The sequence below is a fragment of the Papaver somniferum genome, chromosome 7 (assembly GCF_003573695.1).
Source record: "Papaver somniferum cultivar HN1 chromosome 7, ASM357369v1, whole genome shotgun sequence".
In the NCBI taxonomy this organism is placed as follows: Eukaryota; Viridiplantae; Streptophyta; class Magnoliopsida; order Ranunculales; family Papaveraceae; genus Papaver; species Papaver somniferum.
Genome location: NC_039364.1, coordinates 116,372,392 through 116,392,854, shown reverse-complemented (window position 1 = coordinate 116,392,854; position 20,463 = coordinate 116,372,392). Strand labels below are relative to the sequence as shown.

The following is a 20,463-nucleotide window of genomic DNA, read 5'->3' as shown; positions in this document are numbered from 1 at the left end:
CCGGGCCACCCCAACCGACCCAGGTAATTAAATTAAAAAGGAAATTAGATAAATATGAAAATATTCATTCCATATATCTCATGAGATCATAATTTATTTTAGTTTTTTATGTTCGTTATGTATATTAGATTAAAAAGGAAATTAGATAAACATGAAAATATTCATTCCATATCTCCTTATATTGATAGAATATTCGATGTAAATACCAAAGAATAGGTGATTTAAGATAATGATGGAAAACCTAAGAAATTAGGGTTTCCTTAGAAATATATATAAATTACACCAAGCATAGAAAAAATTAACATAGAGTATTAAGAGGAAAAAATGAGTTCTGCTAAGAGGGACTGTAGAGATGAAACTGAAGAGAGGATCTAAAAATGACCTCGACTGATGGTTGGTCCTCGTAAATTGAGGATTATCATTACTGTGGACGGAATAACTACTGTTCCTGGTGTTCCTCTCGACGTTGTAATTAGTTCTGTTGTCAGTAGTGTTGACAATGATGATGTTCCTATTTATGCTGATGTTATTCATGGTGTTCCTCTGGACGTTGTAATCAGTAGCGTTGAGGATGCTGATGTTCCTGCTTATGCTGATGTTCCTACTGTAAATGGTGATGCTCCTGCTTCTATTATTGAAATTATTGATGAAGATCGTCCCGAATTTCCGTATATGGCAGATAATCCAAAAGTTAACAAGCATGATCTTAACAAGCATGTGGAGTCTGATGAAGCAGAAAATGACAAATCTGAGGATGACAAGGCGCCCAAGCCTGCTGGATGGAGTGATCAGGTTCACCTCAGCATTGCAAGAAGAATTGTTTGAAGATGGGGGATGGTTCATTTGATTTTTTTTTTTTTTGATGATATGGTTTGATTTATCGATTTCATTTTGTGGACGCTTTGAAAGTTGTTTTCGTTTCTTGTTTCGTTTGCTAATTTTGTCATTTAGAAGAAGGTGATGTTTATGAATTCTTTATTTTGTCATTATTTAGGTATTGGAATCATGAAATAAATCAGATAATTATTTACAAGTTCATAGAGTTTACAGAATGAAATATACTCTTGCAAATTTATTTATTTATGAGGTGTGCATTCTTTTGGAAAAATAAATATAATTAGCTGAAAGAATGGAGGAAATGTAGAAAAATACAGTTTTCCCCCCTGTAAACAATAAGAATCAATTTATCACTTTAGGTCTGATCTTATTATCTCCTTGCCAATACTTTTAACAAAAATACGAGTTTGAACAAGTAAAGTGCTATTGAAAGTAAAGTACTGCTATACGACGATGTTAATGTGGAATTGGATGAGAATGAGGAACCAGACTAATCTGACAAAGAACCAAACTCATCTAACAAGTTCTTTGCTTTTTAAACAGGATTTTTGATGACCATTTTGTTTTCACTGGTGGTTTTATTTATTTTTTAAGTACTGCACTAGATGGAGGTTTTTTACGCTGATAGATAGGTTGACATTTATGTGATGAATGATTCACGTTGAACTTTATGTTTTCTGGAAATGATGAACATGGAAATGGATGGGTTTAGTTTATTTATCTTTATTAGCTTACTGTATGATTAGAATAATACGTTTCCTACATAGGTGCCACTAATAATTCATATGTTTCCTCCCTAAACCAAGAATAATACAGGAGACAATCCAGCTTAAAATTATTAAAGTAAATATTATTCCAAATAGGAAAGTATTTTTTTGTATAGCCTCTTCTTGAGTTGGTTAGATATAGGAAACAAAATTTCGAAAATTTTTGGAAACAATTTTATCATAACTGTCTACGATATATTCTCTCATAAAATAAGGAAACTAACCATATTGGTTACACATCAAAAATTTGGAAATAAAAAAAGAAAAACACTCAAAAATATTTTGTTTGGCGGGTGATGAAAATGGATTTTACTGGGCGGGATGATTTCAAAAGGAAAATCAATTCCCGCCTGATGGTTTGGTTAAATTCCAAAAAGAAAAAGAAAGATGAGTTCGATCTACTTTTTCAGTTTTTATTACTCGATTCATTCTCTCTATGAAATCATAATTCTACTAATATCGTCTCTAATCTTTACAAGGAACCTACCTCTTCAGACTCGATCTTTGTTGTTGGTATTATTTCTACAACCCATTATCGAATGAATATTAAATCGATGTTAGATTTTTTGTTCGATCTCATGGAATCAGATGTTAGATATTATAGGTTTACTAGTTAAAGAATGATTAGGGTTTTTATTCTATTTCTTATAGGTTTACTAGTTAAAGCATGAGTAGGGTTTTTATTCTATTACTATCTCTAATTTTTACAAGGAATCTACCTCTTTAAACTCGATCTTTGTTGCTGGTAATATTTCTACAACCCATTATCAAATGAATATTAAATTTATGTTAGATTTTTTGTTTGATCTCATGGAATTAGATGTTAGATCTTATAGGTTTACTTGTTAAAGCATGATTAGGGTTTTTATTCGGCTGTATCAAAGAACAAGTAAATGACAATCACGGGTTGTACGATGAGATGTAATTTCATTTTGTTACAACAATAATATTTTAGGCTTAAGTTACATGCATGAACTATTATAAGATTTAGGTAAGGATCTTTCTTTCATGTTACTTAGTTAGGCTTTACTAGTTAGTTAGGTTTTACAAAATAAAAATAAAATAAAAAACTTAACGATGCTAATTTTTTTCTAGGGTTTTTGTTATTGTTTGGGTTGGATTTTGATTGAGAGTTAATAACTCTACTTTGATCGACGATGTTGTGTCAATCATATTTATATATAAGGCTTCTCAAGATTTAATCATTTGATTCTCTGTTACTTGGCGAGCCTGTAACGTCTGTATTTTAAGTTGACACTTTTAATAATACTATGTTGCTGGTTGGGCAATTTGACTATATCTTCAAGCTAAAAATGGATAATCATTATCTGGTGCTTTAGTGCTCTTGGCTTTTGTAACAAAAATTTATATAAGACCGTTTAACCGGTACCTTTCGCTTTGTGGATAACACAATAATCATGAGGAGATTTTGTGTGTTGCAGTGATGTTTTAGCCTCAAGTTACATGCACCACTGAGTTCATGTTTGTTTTCTTTTCATAAAATAGAAAATAGGTGTAACACATGTTGCCTATCCTGTTAGGTTTAGCTAATATTTTCCAAAATAAGTTCAAATTCCTAACTGAGATGCACGTACCTACACAACTTTTGTCATGACGGAAGATGATGATTACCACCAATGGAGGGAATCATATATTGAGGGGGATTTTGATGAAGAAACGATGGATTTAGATGAGAGTCATGATGACATTGTATAATCAGATGACGATGATGGTGGAGATATGCTCCACACTGCTAGATTTGAAGACTTAACGGGTAATATGCGAAACCTTGTACTTACTTGTTTCTACTTAAACATCACATGGTTTTGTATGTTGCCTCGGTTATTTCCAGAGTCATAAGATTCTGAAAATGATGATTTGGAGGTGTTAGAAGAAAAAGAATTGGAAAATGCTCCAGAAGCAGAAAAGCAGCCACAACAAGAAGACTCTACAGAAGTGATCATAAAAGAGAGGGGAATGACAAGAATATTGAAGATGCATAGAGACTTCTCGATAAAAGATGCCAAAAGAAGGGATATTGAATTTGAAAAAATGTTCCGGCCTATTGGTAACCATAGAATTGAATTCAGTAGTTACCTAGGCTATTTGGTCCGTGATATGGTTGGCATAAAACATTTATGTTGGAAGGAAGTCCCTTCAACAACAAAAGAAAATATGTGGGAGAAAATTCTGGTATGGATATGCGGTTACCAATTCGTCTTTTTTGTTGTCTAACTGTGAGTCTGTGATTAACATACATTAGATGTTATTGCAGCTTCATTATGAGGTGCCCCATGAGCTGAAGTGAGTGGTCATGAAGCGTCTACCTGTTCAGCTGCCGTACTTCAGAAGGAAATTGTACAACAATCATGTAAAACCCTTCCTAGAAATGCCGCACAAACTAAGAACTTTCCCCAAAAAGTACGAAACGGTAATGGACCAAGAGAACTGGGACAATTACCTTAATCATGTACTAAAATCGGCTATATTTAAGGTATGGAATACACATTGCTTTTTTTGATTTTGTGTTTCGTTCTTATTGTCTATCCCAGCATACTAATGAAATTATTTTTATTTCTTTTGCAAGAAAAATTCAGAGAGGGGAAAAAAGGCAATATCACAATCCAAGTTCCCACATCGGACGGGACGAGGATGATACTTGGGATTAAAACTAAAATTAGTAAGTCTGTTGTCTTATTTATTATACACTACACAGTAAAACCGGCCATATCAGATACTTCTGTTTTGTATGTCATGTTGCGTGTCTCATATATGCAGAAACTTAAAACGGTATAGGGATGTGTCCTCTTACACCAATCTGTAATTTTGTCATATTAGACGCTTTGGAATAGGTTTTCTGTTTTACACAGTTAATATTTGTGCGGATGTAAATCCTTACTTGTTTCTGGTAACTACTAGGTCCAAAGTGGAAATGTTGCAGAAGAATATCTTGAAGACCGGTGCTTCATGTGGGCAAGAGCACGCGAAAACAAAGACGGAATTGTTCCAGACGAGTTTGTCAGGAAGAAGACATCTGCAGTTGTGAGAAAACAGAAACTTTACAGTCCTCATATTTTTAACCAAAGTAAGTGCACAATAATTGCGCAAGTTTTAAATCAGAATTTAACACATTATTTGAATAGGAAAAGAAGCGAAAGATGATTCGAGAGGGAACTCTAATGGTTGGTCATAACGAGGATGCCCTAACAGTTGCGATCGTCCCGGATAAGGGTGGACGTGTCAAGGGGGCTGGCTTTGGAGTGACGGCAACCCTTTACTTTCCAAATGGAAGAAAACCAAGACACTCGAAAGAGAACGATGAACTGCATGAAAAGCTGAAATCTAAGGAGAAAGAATTAGAGTCTACTAAAAATGCGTATCAGAGATTGATAGATAACTTGTTATCTCAAGGAGTCGACATTGCGAAAATTGTGGGCAACAGTAACAGCAAGTCTGGAGGAGAGGTAAGTGAACCGAAGTTTTATTAGATTGTGTAATTTTTTGAAAAAATTGGCAGACAGTATCTGATTTTTTCAAACAATGTGTTCAACTACAGTCACAGGATGCAGGACCTATCAACGCCTCCAATCGATCTAATAATAACATAGGTCCAGAATCAGTTAAGCAACTTCAAAAAAAACATGGGAAATCCGGTCCGCAGAAGTCATTTGAAAGCTCTACCAATTTTGGCGAAGCGGGTCTCTCCTTGTACTAAAACGCCGACTGTTTCTACCGAATCCCATCCGTCTTTAGTATCAAAAAGAAGTCTTCGTCTCCTTCATCCACTGGGGAATCTCAGAATATGCCATCTGAAAAAGTTACCATTGATGTATGGTTTTCCAACGCGTTTAAATTTTGAATCTTCCATTTACTATCTCTCATGCGCCTTGTGTTTCTGCAGGGCACATGATGCAAACTTTGGTTTGGAGAAAAGGACAACATTGTTTCCATTGGTAGAGCTTACTCTTCAAAGAAGGTATCTTATAAAATGAAGTCAGGAATGACGGGTGAGGTTACATGCTATAGCGTCATTGTTGTGAAGTACTAAATGAAACCATCAAATTACCATTTGTCACATCTTCTGGGATAAAAACTTTGAAAGATGTTGGTGATGCTGAAATTTGTTGGCCATCAAATCAAACCATCTTGGATCAAAAGGTTGGTTCCTATGCTTGTTTGCGTTATTAACTCATTGGATATGTTTTTACACAAACCAGTTTTATATATATATCTTGTTTGATATAAGAGACGAATATGTTATCAACTATATGAATCACGGACGTTAGTGTATATTTTAGAGAACCTTATAGAACGAGATATGTGGTTAGTTATTTGATTGTGAGTCAGTTGTGCATTTTTCTTAATTGGTTTCACTGCAAAAACAAGGTACACCTTTCATTTCAATTTTTCGATGCAGGTAAGTCAACCAAAACATTCTGAGGTCGTGAAATCACCGGATCTACTCAACGGAAGCCAATCTCGTATCGCAATATCTGAAAAAGTTCCGAAGGTATGTGTTTTAAACCAGTTACATGATCTTAAGACCATATGAGTCTGAAATATGCTATCAACTACTATATGAATCACAGATGCTAGGGTGTATTTTGGAGAACCTTGTATATTTGTTACCTATTCATCCGTGTCTTCGCATTCACGGTGGAATTTGGAATATTTTTCACCCGAATATGGAATATTACTCTACTTCTGCAGGTAAGTCAACAAAATTCGGGGAAACATACTCTGGATGTGACATCAAAAGATCCACCTAGTCGGAGCCAATCTGAGATCACGACAACTAAAGCAGTTTCTCCGGTATCTGTTTTATTTTTACATGCATTTTAAATCTCAATTTGTTTTGAAGTTTTCGCTTGAAGATGTTCATATGCCATATATTTCCGCAGGGTAGAAGGTGCAACCTTTTTGACGAGCTGTCCAAGGCAAACGTCCTTGATAGAGGTAGAGCTTTTCTGTTAACAGGAAAACAACAATTACATGGAAAGGATGGGTTGGAGGTTGATTGCCACAAAATCCTGATTGATGAAGTAATAAAACCGAATTTCTGTCTACCGTACGATTTGCTGGTATGGAAACATTAGGGAAAACTTTGGGAAAAGCGATTCCTTGGCCAAAGTATGGTGTTCAGTTTACCGAGCCTGCTAAGAAGGTTAGTTGCTTGGCTTGTTTGATTTGTAAGTCGAATATACATAAACCAGTCTATCAATTATATGAATCACCGATCCAAGTGTAAATTAGAGAACCTAGAAAAATAGAAACATGTGTAACTTTCAAAAGTAACTAATAACTCTTTTAATCTTATGCAGAACCCTACCAGTAATTCACAACCAACTACTTCTCTGCGGAAGTCTCCTTCACGTAGCAACCCTTCTGATGGATCTAAGAAGCAGTCTCCTAATCTTATGCAGAACTCTACCAGTAATTCCCAACCAAATCCTTCAATATCTCTAGAGAAGTCGTGCACATCTACGGCAGAACATCTGGATAAGACATCTAATGGAGTATGTTTTTTTTGATTTTTTTTCTTCGTAAATCTATATTGCTAATTCTAGCATCTTCTTTTTATATGATGTTCATATGTCGTATCTCCGCAGAAAGCAAACTACGACTTTTGGAATGGATCTAGGGGAAACGTCGTTGCTAGAGGAAGTATTTCACCTATGGTGCCTAACCAGAAAATACATGGACAAGATCTTCCTAGTAACTGTTATGCTGTCAATATTCAGGAGGTTATAGTTCCATCGTTTGTGTTAACCGAACCAAGTGGTGAGTTTAAGTTATTAGGGGAATCTAAAGATGGTTTTGTGGCATGGCCTAAAGATAACTGTTCCATCTCTGATGACAAGGTTAGTTTCTTAGCTCTTTTGCTTTGTTAATCAAGTATATAAATAGTTTTACATAAATCGTGTATTCAGTTTGATTAAAGAATAAGTACGAGATAGAAATATATTAACACCTAAATGGAACATGAATGCCAGTGTAAATTTGAAAATTGATATTTGGTTACGGATTTTATTATGGGCGTCAGCTGTGAAAAATGTCGCGGCCTTCAGTGAAGTTGGATTTATTACATTGTTGGAAAAATGACTTTTGTCTGTCTCTTGTTGAGAATTCACATGACAGACGAATTCGCCTTGGATTTAGAATATATATATGTATATATAATACATTTAATCTCTTGTTGCAGGAAACTCCACAGCATGGAAAACCTCATGAGCAACCACAACCAGTTTTAGATTCTGAGAAGAAATTGGACAGTGAAAAACTGAATGAGGAGCACCTAGCAGTCAATCCACATTCGGGGAGTCATGCAGCCTCTGAAAAGATTTCTCAGAAGACTAAAAAGGCGCAGAGAAGGTTATATGCACCAACTGTGCAGAAGGCATACCAACTTTCAGATGGGCAACAGAGGAAGACAAGGTTTGGCGCGTCGAGAATGTCACAACCTGATCCATTGCATGCAGAGACACCACCATCAAAAAAGTTGAAGAAAAACTGATGATTTTTGGATAAATGCTCTTTAATATTTTTTTTTGCAAACTGTTAGACCAAAGCTCAACATTTTTTACTGTGTTATTAATAATATTATGAATTTTTGGCATATATGAATTTCAGATTTAACCACAATTTATAAAGTATATAAGAGAATTTGGATAGTGCCAGGTGGATGGTTTAGATGCGCCATATCTGGACGGCTTAGAGGCGTCACACGCGTAATATACACGCTTCGAGATTAATTGGCGTGGCTAAACATAACATAAAGACACATTAAGCAGATATAAATTTGCGTGGGTAAATATCATATAAAGCCACGCTATATGGCGTGTCTATAGGTTCTCCGATGAACGACTCCCAACGTTACATATGGACGGTCAACGTTACATCTGAACGGTCAATATTGCATCATCTTAAACGAGATCCAATGGTACCTAATACATCCGCGTGGATGAAGGTAATTGTAAATTGGCATGGAAAAATATCACATATAGCCACGCTATATGGCGTGTCTATAGGTTCTTCAATGAACGGCTCACAACGTTACATGTGGACGGCATAGGATGCATATAATTTAACGGTCAATATTGCATCATCTAAAATGAGATCCAACGATTCCTAATACGGCCACGTGGATCAAGGTAATTGTAAATTGGCGTGGCTAAATATCACATATAACCACGCTCTTTGGGGCGTGTCTATAGGAAATCAGTGAACGGCTCACAACGTTACATGTGGACGGTGAAGGATGCATATAATTGAACGGTAAATATTGCATTATCTTAAATGAGATCCAACGATTCCTAATACGGCCACGTGGATCAAGGTAATTGTAAATTGGCGTGGCTAAATAGCACATATAGCCACGCTATATGGGGCGTGTCTATAGGATATCCAATCAACGGCTCACAACATTACATGTGGACGATGAAGGATGCATATAATTTAACGGTCAATATTGCATCATCTTAAATGAATTTCATGCAGAAATAGACACGCTTGGAAGGCGTGGCTATAAGCTACCTAAAACCACGCCATGTTACCTAAAACCACGCAAGCAGAAGTCACGCCTAGTCCAAACCGAAGTGGCGTGACAAAACCCCTATGGACACGCCAATTTGGCGTGGCAAAAGGGTCTCTGTGTACTAGTGTATATTAGAATAGAAGGATTACAAAATAAGCTAACTAGTTATTATCAAGGTTCAACTACAGTTAGTCAATCAAATCAATAATCGGAAACTAAAACGAAAATATGATTCTAGTTTCCCACCAACGGTACTTTTATACCCTTCTTGATCCACATAAGTATTTAAAGAGCGGGCGTAAGAGATTTCGCCTAATTAGGTTACTCTCCTCTCCAACATAGTATTACGAATAATATTAATATTCGGCTATCACGCTACTACAAAATGAAGTGCGTGTGTCGGGAAAAGTTTTAAGAAGAACAAATTTCACTATGTATAGACCAAGGTAGTTTGGACACCAACAAACTTCCATAACGGAAAATATCAAAAGATATGTGATAGATACCAAGTTTCGATTTTTGTCTAATTCCAACTAATACCCAACTAATATACCGAAATCTATCATGATGACAACTCAATATTATCTAGCATACAAGTATACTTTACTAATATATTCTTTACAAATATGTTTTACTTACTAGGAAAGTAAAGACATATAAATTCGAAAACCCTAATAAAAGATTCTCAAATATTCCGGTTTGGGATATCACCTTGAGTATCAAGGAATATCTTTGAAAAATAAATGAATAAGATTTTAGCATATGTTGAAATACTCATAACGTCGACATAGTGAAACTTTCCTAAATAACAACCCATATTCCGAAATCCATGTAAACTTTAAAGTGTATAGAGAAACCGGAAATATAACTGCTATGAGGGATCAGTCCTGCAAGTGATTCCCAAATTAGGGATCTGTCTTGCTAGAGATACCCAATAGGATCGGACCACAAAATCCCTTTGATTCCTTTCAACCACAAAGCATTTTCGCAAGTCTACTTCCTTAAACTCATGTAATTAAACATAGTTTTCTACGCATATAATCAACTCAAAGCTCATCCCACAATCTAGTAAATAATTACATACATAATGTTATGTCACATATACGAAGTTCAAAAGATAAAATTTATACTTCGTATTTCAATATACCAAAGTTGTAATACAACTTGTATATTTTTCATTGACACTTTGATCATAATGTAATGATCAAGTCACCAATACTAGAGATTCATATATATAACTTCGCATGTTATGTTTTCAATATAACGACTTGAAAGCAACGTACATAGAAATGGAAACAAGTCAAGTCTTGTATTATTAACCTCGAACCGAAGGATGATGGGGGGTAGATTATGTCGATACGTATTCAAGTTCTTCAGAGTAACACGAGTCTCAATATTTATAGACTTCCTTGTTTAACCTAACGAAGTTGACTCTAGTAATCTAATCAAGCAACTCAAGTTTTGGAACTAAAAGATGACAACCAAACTTGCCATACCAACGCTTGGTGGGTTCAATCGAGCAATGCTATAACATGCTGGTACCCATAACTTAATATTCGCAGGGCTGCATCGATCATTTGTTTACGACTGAATCTTCTTACATGCCGTATATCGTACTAATAGTCAAATAAAAAGCTCAACAATAATCCTTTGAATCAAGTAAGTTCCATGCATAATCAACGCTGAAAATCTTCACAAGAATACACACATCCTTCAACAAAATAATCATACATCAACTTCTCGTGGTAAAAACATCGGTCTCATCACGTTCATTTTCTTGTGAGAGCTTCATCAAGCTATAAAGGCCTAGGTATTATTCCTGAATATATTATTTTACGCTTTATCTTACTTTTCCTCGTATATATCCGTATCCATATCCATTTCCATTTTCTCTTCAGAAAAATTAATATCATGAATTTATGGTGGAAAAAAAAGGTTAAGTGAAGTTAGAAATGTGTGATTAAGAGAAGAGAATGGTATGCATTTTTATATGAAAGGAGAAAATAGTCATTGTCGACATAACATTAACCGCGCACGGCTCGGTCGCTAACGTGTAGTGTTGTTTTTGTCATCCTCAGCCACCCAACTTAAGCCGAGCGACCATACTTTTATCGCGTCATGCATTGTGACACTTTGTGTATGTTTCCGTAGTGACAAACCGAACCGAGTTTGCTCATTCCCTTAGAATTTCTTCATTTGTATACTACCAAAGGATTTCCCTTAGATCTACAATTTAAACTAGATTTTGTGCCCGTGATACACACCAGGCAGACCCGAAAACCATTCACCATCATTCTTTTGGGGCTTCACCTCCACCGTCGCAATGCATTTTGGATTTGGTATGGCTCGGCTTCTCCTCGCCCTGTCGTTTAGGATTTTTGATTTGGTGTGGCTCGGCTTCACCTCGCCGCATCCCAAAGCATACTTAGGATTTTTGGTTGGTGTGGCTCGGCTTTGCCTTACCCCATTTCGAAGCATTTTTACGATGTATTTTTTATTTGATGTCGCGCGGTTTCGCCTCGCCCCGTCGCGATGCATTTTTGATTTGGTGTGGCGAGGCGACATCGTTAGATGGATGAAAATCTCTGTAATAAGAAAAGGTGGTGTTTGACTCTGAGATTTGAGAGTCATTAGATGGTCAGGATTGATCCGAGAGGCCCATCACGCGGTCCCTGTCGTCCGGATGGAGCTTTGACTTCGACGGCTGGGAAAACTTCGGTAATTATACGGATGAGTCACCGTAAAGAAGTGTGTTTGTTATCTCTTCCATGAAACCTATTTCTCCTTTTTTTTTTCTTCTTCTTCTGCTACTACGATTCTTCTCTTCGCCCGCGAAGAAACTCTAAAATTTTGAGATTTGAGTTTCCTTGATGTGCTCTACAGGAAATTTAGGAGGAAAGGCGATGAGAGGAAAAGAAGAAGAAGGTAGAGATGAGGAAACCCTAGAATTTATAATCTGTTAGTTTCTTTTTTTTTTTTGATTGTTGTAGGTTGATTGATAAAATTTGGGTTTTCCCATTCTAATCAACGAAATTGATATCGAGTAATGCATCTATAAAATTTAGGGTTTCAATTATTGATGAAGTTGATTGTTGACAAAATCGGTGGTGGTTAGGAACAAGATCGTTAGGTCAAGTGATCGCAGAGTCCTCAATATCTTCAGGTGATTTTGGAAAAAGGAAAACTCCAGGTACAGTCTAACCGTTATTTTTTTTTGTTTTGTTTTTCCTTTTCTTTTCCGAATTGTTGATTCTAAGGTTTTGTATGGTTCTTCACAAAATTTTGGAGCTCTTTTGACATGATTTTGTCCTTCGACTTCCTTTGCAATTAGTTCTGGACCGTGGTCAGATTAAGCTAAATGACAAATCCATGGTTAAAAGGAGCACGAAAATTCTGGAATTCCCCTCATTACTCATTCAAGTTGGAAAATTTGATCTTTCTCACAGGTGCAGTTTTTACTTTTTTGAAAAATTATTTACTGTTATGTTCTAATTCATCAAAATATGAATCTTAATTTACTGTGTTACATCCAAAATCACCGATTAATTGTCACATGTTTGTTTTTGATTTTGCAATACAGTGAGTGGTGAAGTTAATACCTTGAAAGTGGTTACTGCCGAAGAAAATTGTGTTATTATGGGAGCTTCAGGTCTGTTGAAACTAGAAAAATTTGATCAGGTTGGGTTGTTGTAAAGCATGCCATTGTTATCTCTGATTGGACCCCCAAATTTCTATTTTATTGAAAATGTTTGCTCTTAGGTTACTTGAAGTTGGTCATTTAACAGGTTAGATGCTTGAAACTTTGCTTTCGTGTCTAGGTGTAAACTACTAGCAGCGAGTCTGGATTATTGATGCGAAACTTTGAGTTTTTCGCTTTTCTGAGTCTGAGTTATCGATATTCTTATAATAATACAGAGTAAAGGAAATTAAAAGAGCAAAAAAACAGAAATATAAAACTCAGACCCATCAACTCTCTTTTGAAATGAAAATCATATTCTTTTACACATCTTTTAGGAATCTTGCAGAGTCTGTACTATAGGGTAAGAGGGTGTAGGCTCGGTAAGCACGAAAGACAACTAATAAAACTTACTCAAACCAAGAACCTCCAACAGGAAATAATTTGCATCCTAGCCTTACATTGTTGGTATATTGTTGGAAGTAACACCTACACTTAAGTTGACCAATGTAGTTTGGATTGCTTAGCGACACGCTTATCATGTTGACACATTTGTACGTGTATTTTCCTATGTATTAGGTAGGATATTGAAGGAAACCTCTCTCCAATTTCACCATTAATTATGGTCTACAACTCCATGAATAAGGTGCAATTTATTTCTTCCAAATATTGACTGCTTAAAACATTTTTTTTAGACATGGAACCGAATAAGAATAATTGAAATGCTTAATTGAAACGGCGATGCCTCTATCTTGATGCCCTGCTCATTTGCAGTACTTCGGTGTACACTGTCGAGCCTACGTCAAAATAAAAGCAACTAAAGACAAGTTTGACTTTGCTCAAGCCTAAGTAATTCTAAATTGTTCGAACAAATTCAGTAACATTAATTTGGGTGGTCGCTGGAGTCTTCTGGGACTAGGGTTAATTACTGGATTGCTTTCCTCTGCTTTCATGGCAACATCTGAAGCTTAGCATCTTTTGTTCTGTTGTGTTTTGATTGTTTCAGTTTTGAAAATTATGATTTTAATTTTTTGGTGATATTTTTATATATAGAGTTGATAATTTTCTTTGCTCCTCTTAAATGTATTGTGAGTAAATCACTGACTTCTTCATCTCTTAGAAATTAGCATCCTGTGTCATTCACAGTCTATGGGGATCCAATTTTTATGTACTGATGATGTCGTTTGGACAAGTAAACCTATGGATATCTCCGTGAATAAATAGGTAAAAGAAAATTGATGATGGGATGCTCTTTTGCAGGTAAAGACTCAAAAATATACTGAAATACGATCAGAGATAGTTGGAACTCAAGTTGATGCTTCTTAGTTGTACGTTCTTTAACTTTAGTTTCTTAGTTGTTTTCATACTAATCTTTTGGAATAGCAATGATAATGGAGAATTGATTATTTGTTAGTCTAGGGCTAAAAATTTAAATCAGTTATAGATTCACTTAGTTATATTGGGTGGCATGTGAGCTTAGAATGGGACAAGGAAAAGCTGCCAAATTTACCATGAAAGTATTGTTAGTGGTGTCCATTTCCCTAAAAATCTTCTATTGGTTGATAGTTATGTTATAAATGAATTATCTACTCTATTGGCTTTCACTTTTCTCCGCGACTGCATCTAGTCGGCTCTCTTTGGTAAGACTGGGACTAAAACCTTTTGATTTTGTCTTTTCTGTTCGTTTTTTAGCTAGCTGATCCTTGATAGATTCCTTTCCAAATTTCTATCTTGCTAATTGGTAGGTGAACGTGTTTTTTGAAAGTTAGCGGTGGTTGTTTGATCTGGATGGAAGCCCATTGTAGTTTGCTTGAACATAGGCTTTTCTAGGATTGTACTTGGCATGGCCAATTCATCTCGGCATTTTCACATTTCCAGTTTTAAAGTTTTTTGGGAGAAGATCTTAGTCCCACATCATGTAACTGTCCGTCACTGTTTTTTGCGTGTACTATTCCAGTAGCTGCAAATCCATTATCATTTAACCGCCATGTGCATCTACTTAATTACATTCATTTCGGAGAACATGTTAAATCCGTCACTGTTTTTTGCGTGTACTATTCCAGTAGCTGCAAATACATTATCATTTAACCACCATGTGCATCTACTTAATTACATTCGTTTCGGAGAACATGTTAAATAAACTGAGTTAACGTTTCTACTTAATGATATTTTGATTGCAGTTTTTTGTTCCAAGTAATCATATGAAAGAGACATGTAGTTTGTCTGTGCATACTACATTGCTAGGGATGTACCCATGGATTTCAGTAGATTTTACGTTCATGTACATAGAATGCACACATTGTTAGGGATGCACCCTTGAGTTTTGCTGGACTTCTCTTTCTCCAGCAATAAGATACCTCTACCACTTACTTCTGATGTGATCTGTTTCTTTTATATTTCAAAATTTCAGGTAACAAGCAGGTTCAGCCGACTATTATAGGTTTTGTATTTGGTGAGCTATGTGTACACTGGATCTTCTGAACAAAGATGCCATGTTTGATCAAATTTAAGGGTTCAATTAGGTGATGTCATTTATGCCATTGAAGGTTTTTCAGGAAGTCTATATGTTTGATTTCTTTAATGGCATCAATGTAAAATATTACTATATTTTACTGAATCTTAGGTGCAATAAGAAATATGTACCCGTTCGTCTCTCAATAACATAGGGAGTAATGTGTGTCATGTATTACTGATCCAGTTTCTTTATACATTTTACTTTTCTGCTGTAGGATTTGCTACAACTGAAATGAGAAAGGGGAGCACTAAGCCACGGTTCAAACTGGTGTATCAGTTCTCTAAGTAATATATTATCATTATCATATCAACTGTGGATACTTCTTTGTCTTCCAATTGTACAACAATAAGCTAAAAGCATGGACAAGTAAATCAATACTACATTTGGCCGATGATTGCCATGAAGAATTTAATATTTAGGAATTCGTTTACGACATTGTCAAAATTTATGATGCTACGTTTTTTCGCTTTGGCCAAGTTGCTCGGCACGAAAAGTAAGCCTATGAAACATAATAATTAATAATTTTTTACAGAACATTCTGAAAGCTGGGAAATGAAATATTGTGGTCATTGGTCACTTTATAAACTTAAAAACAATTGAGGACTAAAGAATTTTTAATTTATCAAGCATTTATTTGTCTAATCAGATTTGTTGATGCAATTATATTGACACAGTATTTTCGTAGCCAATAGGCATTCATCCGTATACTGGACAAGGTGCAACAACCTACATTCCTACGTTTATGTTAAAATCAACACACTTCTCGGTATAATTTGGTTGATGTTAAACAATCTCCTAAAAGATCTAAAAGATTTTCGGTTCTCAGCTTCATCAATTTGGTGTCCGATTCAGTAGCGTTTGATTCATGGAATAAAATCCCTATTTTATTTGCTAAAATATTGGCGTTCGATTTATTAGCATCCTACATACCGTGTTTGTTGATTCAATCAATCGCGGGTGCATAACATCTATCTTATTATGTCTTTTTCAAGCAAATTTAGTTGAATTTTCAATTAGGTAAAATATTTTGATACATTATTCCAGTTGGATCAAAATCTGATTGTGGGTTTTGTAAGTTCAATGATTTTGATCTTGGATTTTGTTATTCAATGATTTTGATTGTGGTTATACGAGTTGCAAGTGTATTTTGTAACTTTGATGATTTTAGTCGTGGGTTTTGAGAGATGGGTCTCCGAGTTGTCATTCTAATAAAAATCTCGAAGAAGTGAAAATCATTAAGAAGATTTGCAGAGTAAAAAGGGAAGATCAAGATTAATTTCAGGGGGATTTAACAAGGAGGAAAACATTGGTATTGCTCGGTATTAATGAGTTATTATAGAAAGGTAAAGCTGCTTAGTTTGGAGTATTCTCAAGATTTTATTTTACTGTTTTAAATTGGAAATCCGTATTCATTTATTTTCTATGTTTGAATTAAATCTCAGGGTTCAAATTCAAGAAGTAAGGGAAGAAAAACTCACTTCGCTTTTTATAACTTACGTGCATTCGATCTGCATTGGGCTGTTCAACATTTAATTATACATCTCTAAGTTTCAATTATCTTTGTTTCAGTCTGAATTGGATTATTTACAGTTTTCTTTCTTCATTATTTGGATTTTGTAGGGGTTAAGATGAATTGTAAAGGTACTTTAAAGCGACCACCCTGTCTATTTTATGAACTGAGTTATTTCTCCATCCATATTAACACCACCTTGATGTCTTGCCAGACACTCTACGAATCCTATTCCTGATCTGGGAGGTACTTTACAATTATCTCTTGCTCTCGCCCACTGTCTGTGTAATATCCTTTATGGACAGGTTGTAAATTTTTGTCACATAAAGGTAATGAGTTCGATAATATGATCCCACTCTTTGACTTGCTATTAGATGAAAATCAAGTAAAACAACAATTAGATTTGTGAAAATGTTTTCCTTAATTGATGTATTAAATGGAATTCATCAGGGAGAAGTGCCAGGGTCTTTGTCTTAGCTAGTGTTTACATCTTATTTTCCGGATGCAGAACTGTAGAAGTTATTTACCAATTCCGGATTACATACTTTGTATTTGTAGAATTGACCCTTAAAAATGATTATTCAATCAATCATTGTTAGGTGTAGAAATGGCCACAACAAGTCTGAAGTAGGGTGTAAAGATGAATATTGTTCACGACTATATCCTCAATCTATTTTGTATTACTTCATGTTAAATCCCACTTAAATCGCAAATAGTATCTGCTGTCTTAGCTCAAATAGAAGAGCATGTGGTTTTTAACCATGTAGTTGTGGGTTCGACTCCTACAGATGGCATTATTATTTAAGTAGGCTAAAATGTTACATGTTTCCGATGTCAAAAACAATGATTCCATTATTTGAAGCTCACATAATGGGACTCCGACAGAGAATATGGAGTTGGACCAAGGTCTTGGAGAAGCTTTTAGGAAATATGCTTGATTATGAGATTCCTTCAATCGTATTGGGTGCCAGAGTCTATCACGATTTGCAGAAGCCATCTCCCTGATTCTCTTTTGATAGGTAAAACCTCAGGTGATTGCCGCAAACTGCAAAGATTGTATTAATGGATAGCCAAATATCTCAAATTTACTCTTGGGAAATTTGACCATGAAAAAGTGGATAAAATGGCTGCAGTTATCTTAGGTTGATTTATAATTGCACATGCTGCAAATCAGTGAGTTATATTTGAAACACAAGATAAAAGGTTCTCCCAGTACAGATGCTTTCGTCTAGAATGATTCATCGTACATTAATTGCAAGCACGTAGACGTTGTAGGATCAGAATCTCGCAGCAATAATGCCTCAGCGAAATTATTAACAACACAACACAACAGTGTCGCAGAACAACTTCAGAAATGACATAATAAACGACGTCAGCTAAATCATGAGAAAAATGTGATGGTCCTGCGAAAATTAGGGAGTTTGCGAGATTAACATTTGTAAGGTTGCGAGAATGTCGCAAACCATATCCGAAAATAAAGGACAGATTAGCTGTCATCCACTATGTATTTCCCTATAAATAGTCATTCAGTTGTAAAGAAAAGAGGGAGAGATCTTTTTTGAGTGAGAAGCAAGTAAATAGGAGAGAGAAAATCTAGAGCAGTGGTTATTCTTGATTCCTTTATCTTTTCTTGTAAGATTGTTCAAAGATTCATCAATAAAATTAAGATTGTTAATCCAAAAATGAGTTAAATGTTAATGAAATCTTATGAGGGGTGTAGTGTAGGATTTCCTGCAACTACATAATGGCGCTAGAAACAGGGACGAAGATTGAAGATCACCCTAGAAAAAGTTGAAGATTAATATTCTGATTTATGAGAAATTAGAATAACTGGTGAAGAATTTTACGGAATCTCTTACAATTCATTAGTATTGAAGAAATGGCTAGAAGGAGGAATATATCCGAACAACCAACAACCGCTAGAAGAAGAAGTAAAAGATTTGCTGGAAGGGAGAGAAGTGAAACAGGAGAATCTACTAGAATAAGAAATGATGGAGAAAATCAAATTCAACAACCAGTTCAACAAACACCGGTACAAAATAGAACTATGGATTATGATAGAGTGAGCATACATACTTGGCGATCAAATTCAGCAGATGAAGAAGAAGAACGACAAACGACAAATAATAGACAAATGGAGGGAGGACGAGAAATATTTGAAGGAGTAATTCGTGAAGATGAGGAAATTGGAGCAGTAGAGATGTTAAGACGAAGAATGCATGAAAAAAGAAGATCTGAGACAGAAGAGCGTGCAAATCTAACAAGGCAAAATCACGAATTGAGGATGTAAAATATGAGACTACAGAGTAGAAGATCAAGAAGTACTACAAGATCGTATTCAAGATCGACTAGAGGAGAGATGAGGCGAAACTCATCCACAATTAATGTTGGAAATAATATTCGACAAGAAATACGAAATCCGAATGAAGAACATCGCGAAGATAGAGAAAGGACTGATGATCGTTACGTTCCACAAAATGAAACTTTTGATGATAGGCAAAATGATAGAAATCAGGAGAATGGACAGCGTCAGGGACAAAATAATCAAGATGGCGAAGGAAATCGAGAGGAAGGAAGGAGAATTTTACATGAGAGAGAAACTCAAAGAAATCAACAGACGATTGAAGAAGAAATTGAAAGACACTATGCTGAACAAGAACGTTTAAGCGGAAATGGAAGAACAAGAGCTTCAGGAGACAATTCACCAGAACAATCATGACAATCGAGAAAGAAGGCGTACACAAAACCAGAATAACGGTAATCTCAATGAAGAGTATGATAGAATATAGAGGAGGGATGAAAGACAACGAATGGAATTGATAAGAAATGAACAAAATCATGGAGGGGAAAATGAGAGACATCGTCATATACAAATTCAAGATAGAGATGAGGAAGAGAACCACATGAGAAGACGAGATAAGGATGATGGAGAAGAAATGCAAAATTTTGCGAGAGAAGAAAGTCATGAACGCAGAAGAAGGGAGGCGAAATTAAAAAGACCAATGGATCAAAATTCAGGCGTAAATGAACAAATCTTAAAAGAATTGGAAGAAATGGGAGAAATGCTAAATAATAGAGGAGAAGTAGGCAGAAGACAATTAGATGAAGCTATAGAAGAAGCTGCGAAAACTCCATTTACAAGAGAAGTACAACTAGGAGGAATACCTCCGAAATGCAATTTGCCCGCATTAACCAACATTTTTGATGGAACAACTTGTGAAATTCAACACATTAAAGCCTACGTGAGGTGCATGCTGCAGTGGGAAAATCACGATGCCATATTATGCAAGTATTTTGCATCCAGTCTAACAGGAGAGGCGTTAAAATGGTTCGAGGGTATGCCAAAAAATACAATAACATCTTTCAATCACTTGCGGACCACATTCTTGGGGGCATATATAAGTAACAATTCTTCGCGACCTGGTATTGAAGATGTGTTTGGATTAAAACAAAGGATTGGCAAAAGTTTGAAGCACCTAACTAAAAGATGGAGAACTATGTGTAGTGAAATGTCTGGCCGTGTGGATAAGAGATATCTTATCTTATCATTTATCAATGCTATGTTCGCAACCAATCTATTGTATATCCAAATTTTTAGAGTCAAGAATGCAATCACAATGACTG

At 35.5% G+C, this 20,463-nt stretch overlaps 1 long non-coding RNA gene across 2 annotated transcripts; it reads left to right on the top strand.

Moving 5' to 3' along the window:
- Nucleotides 1–11,907: 11,907 nt before the first annotated feature.
- Nucleotides 11,908–15,764, top strand: LOC113298222. Of its 2 annotated transcripts, none has more exons than XR_003334095.1 (7): nt 11,908–12,063; nt 12,254–12,328; nt 12,470–12,584; nt 12,719–12,787; nt 14,075–14,142; nt 15,225–15,336; nt 15,544–15,764. It is a non-coding gene; the product is annotated as an uncharacterized LOC113298222 (long non-coding RNA). The 2 variants fall into 2 exon arrangements; XR_003334096.1 differs by having other exon boundaries at nt 12,204–12,328.
- Nucleotides 15,765–20,463: the final 4,699 nt, after the last annotated feature.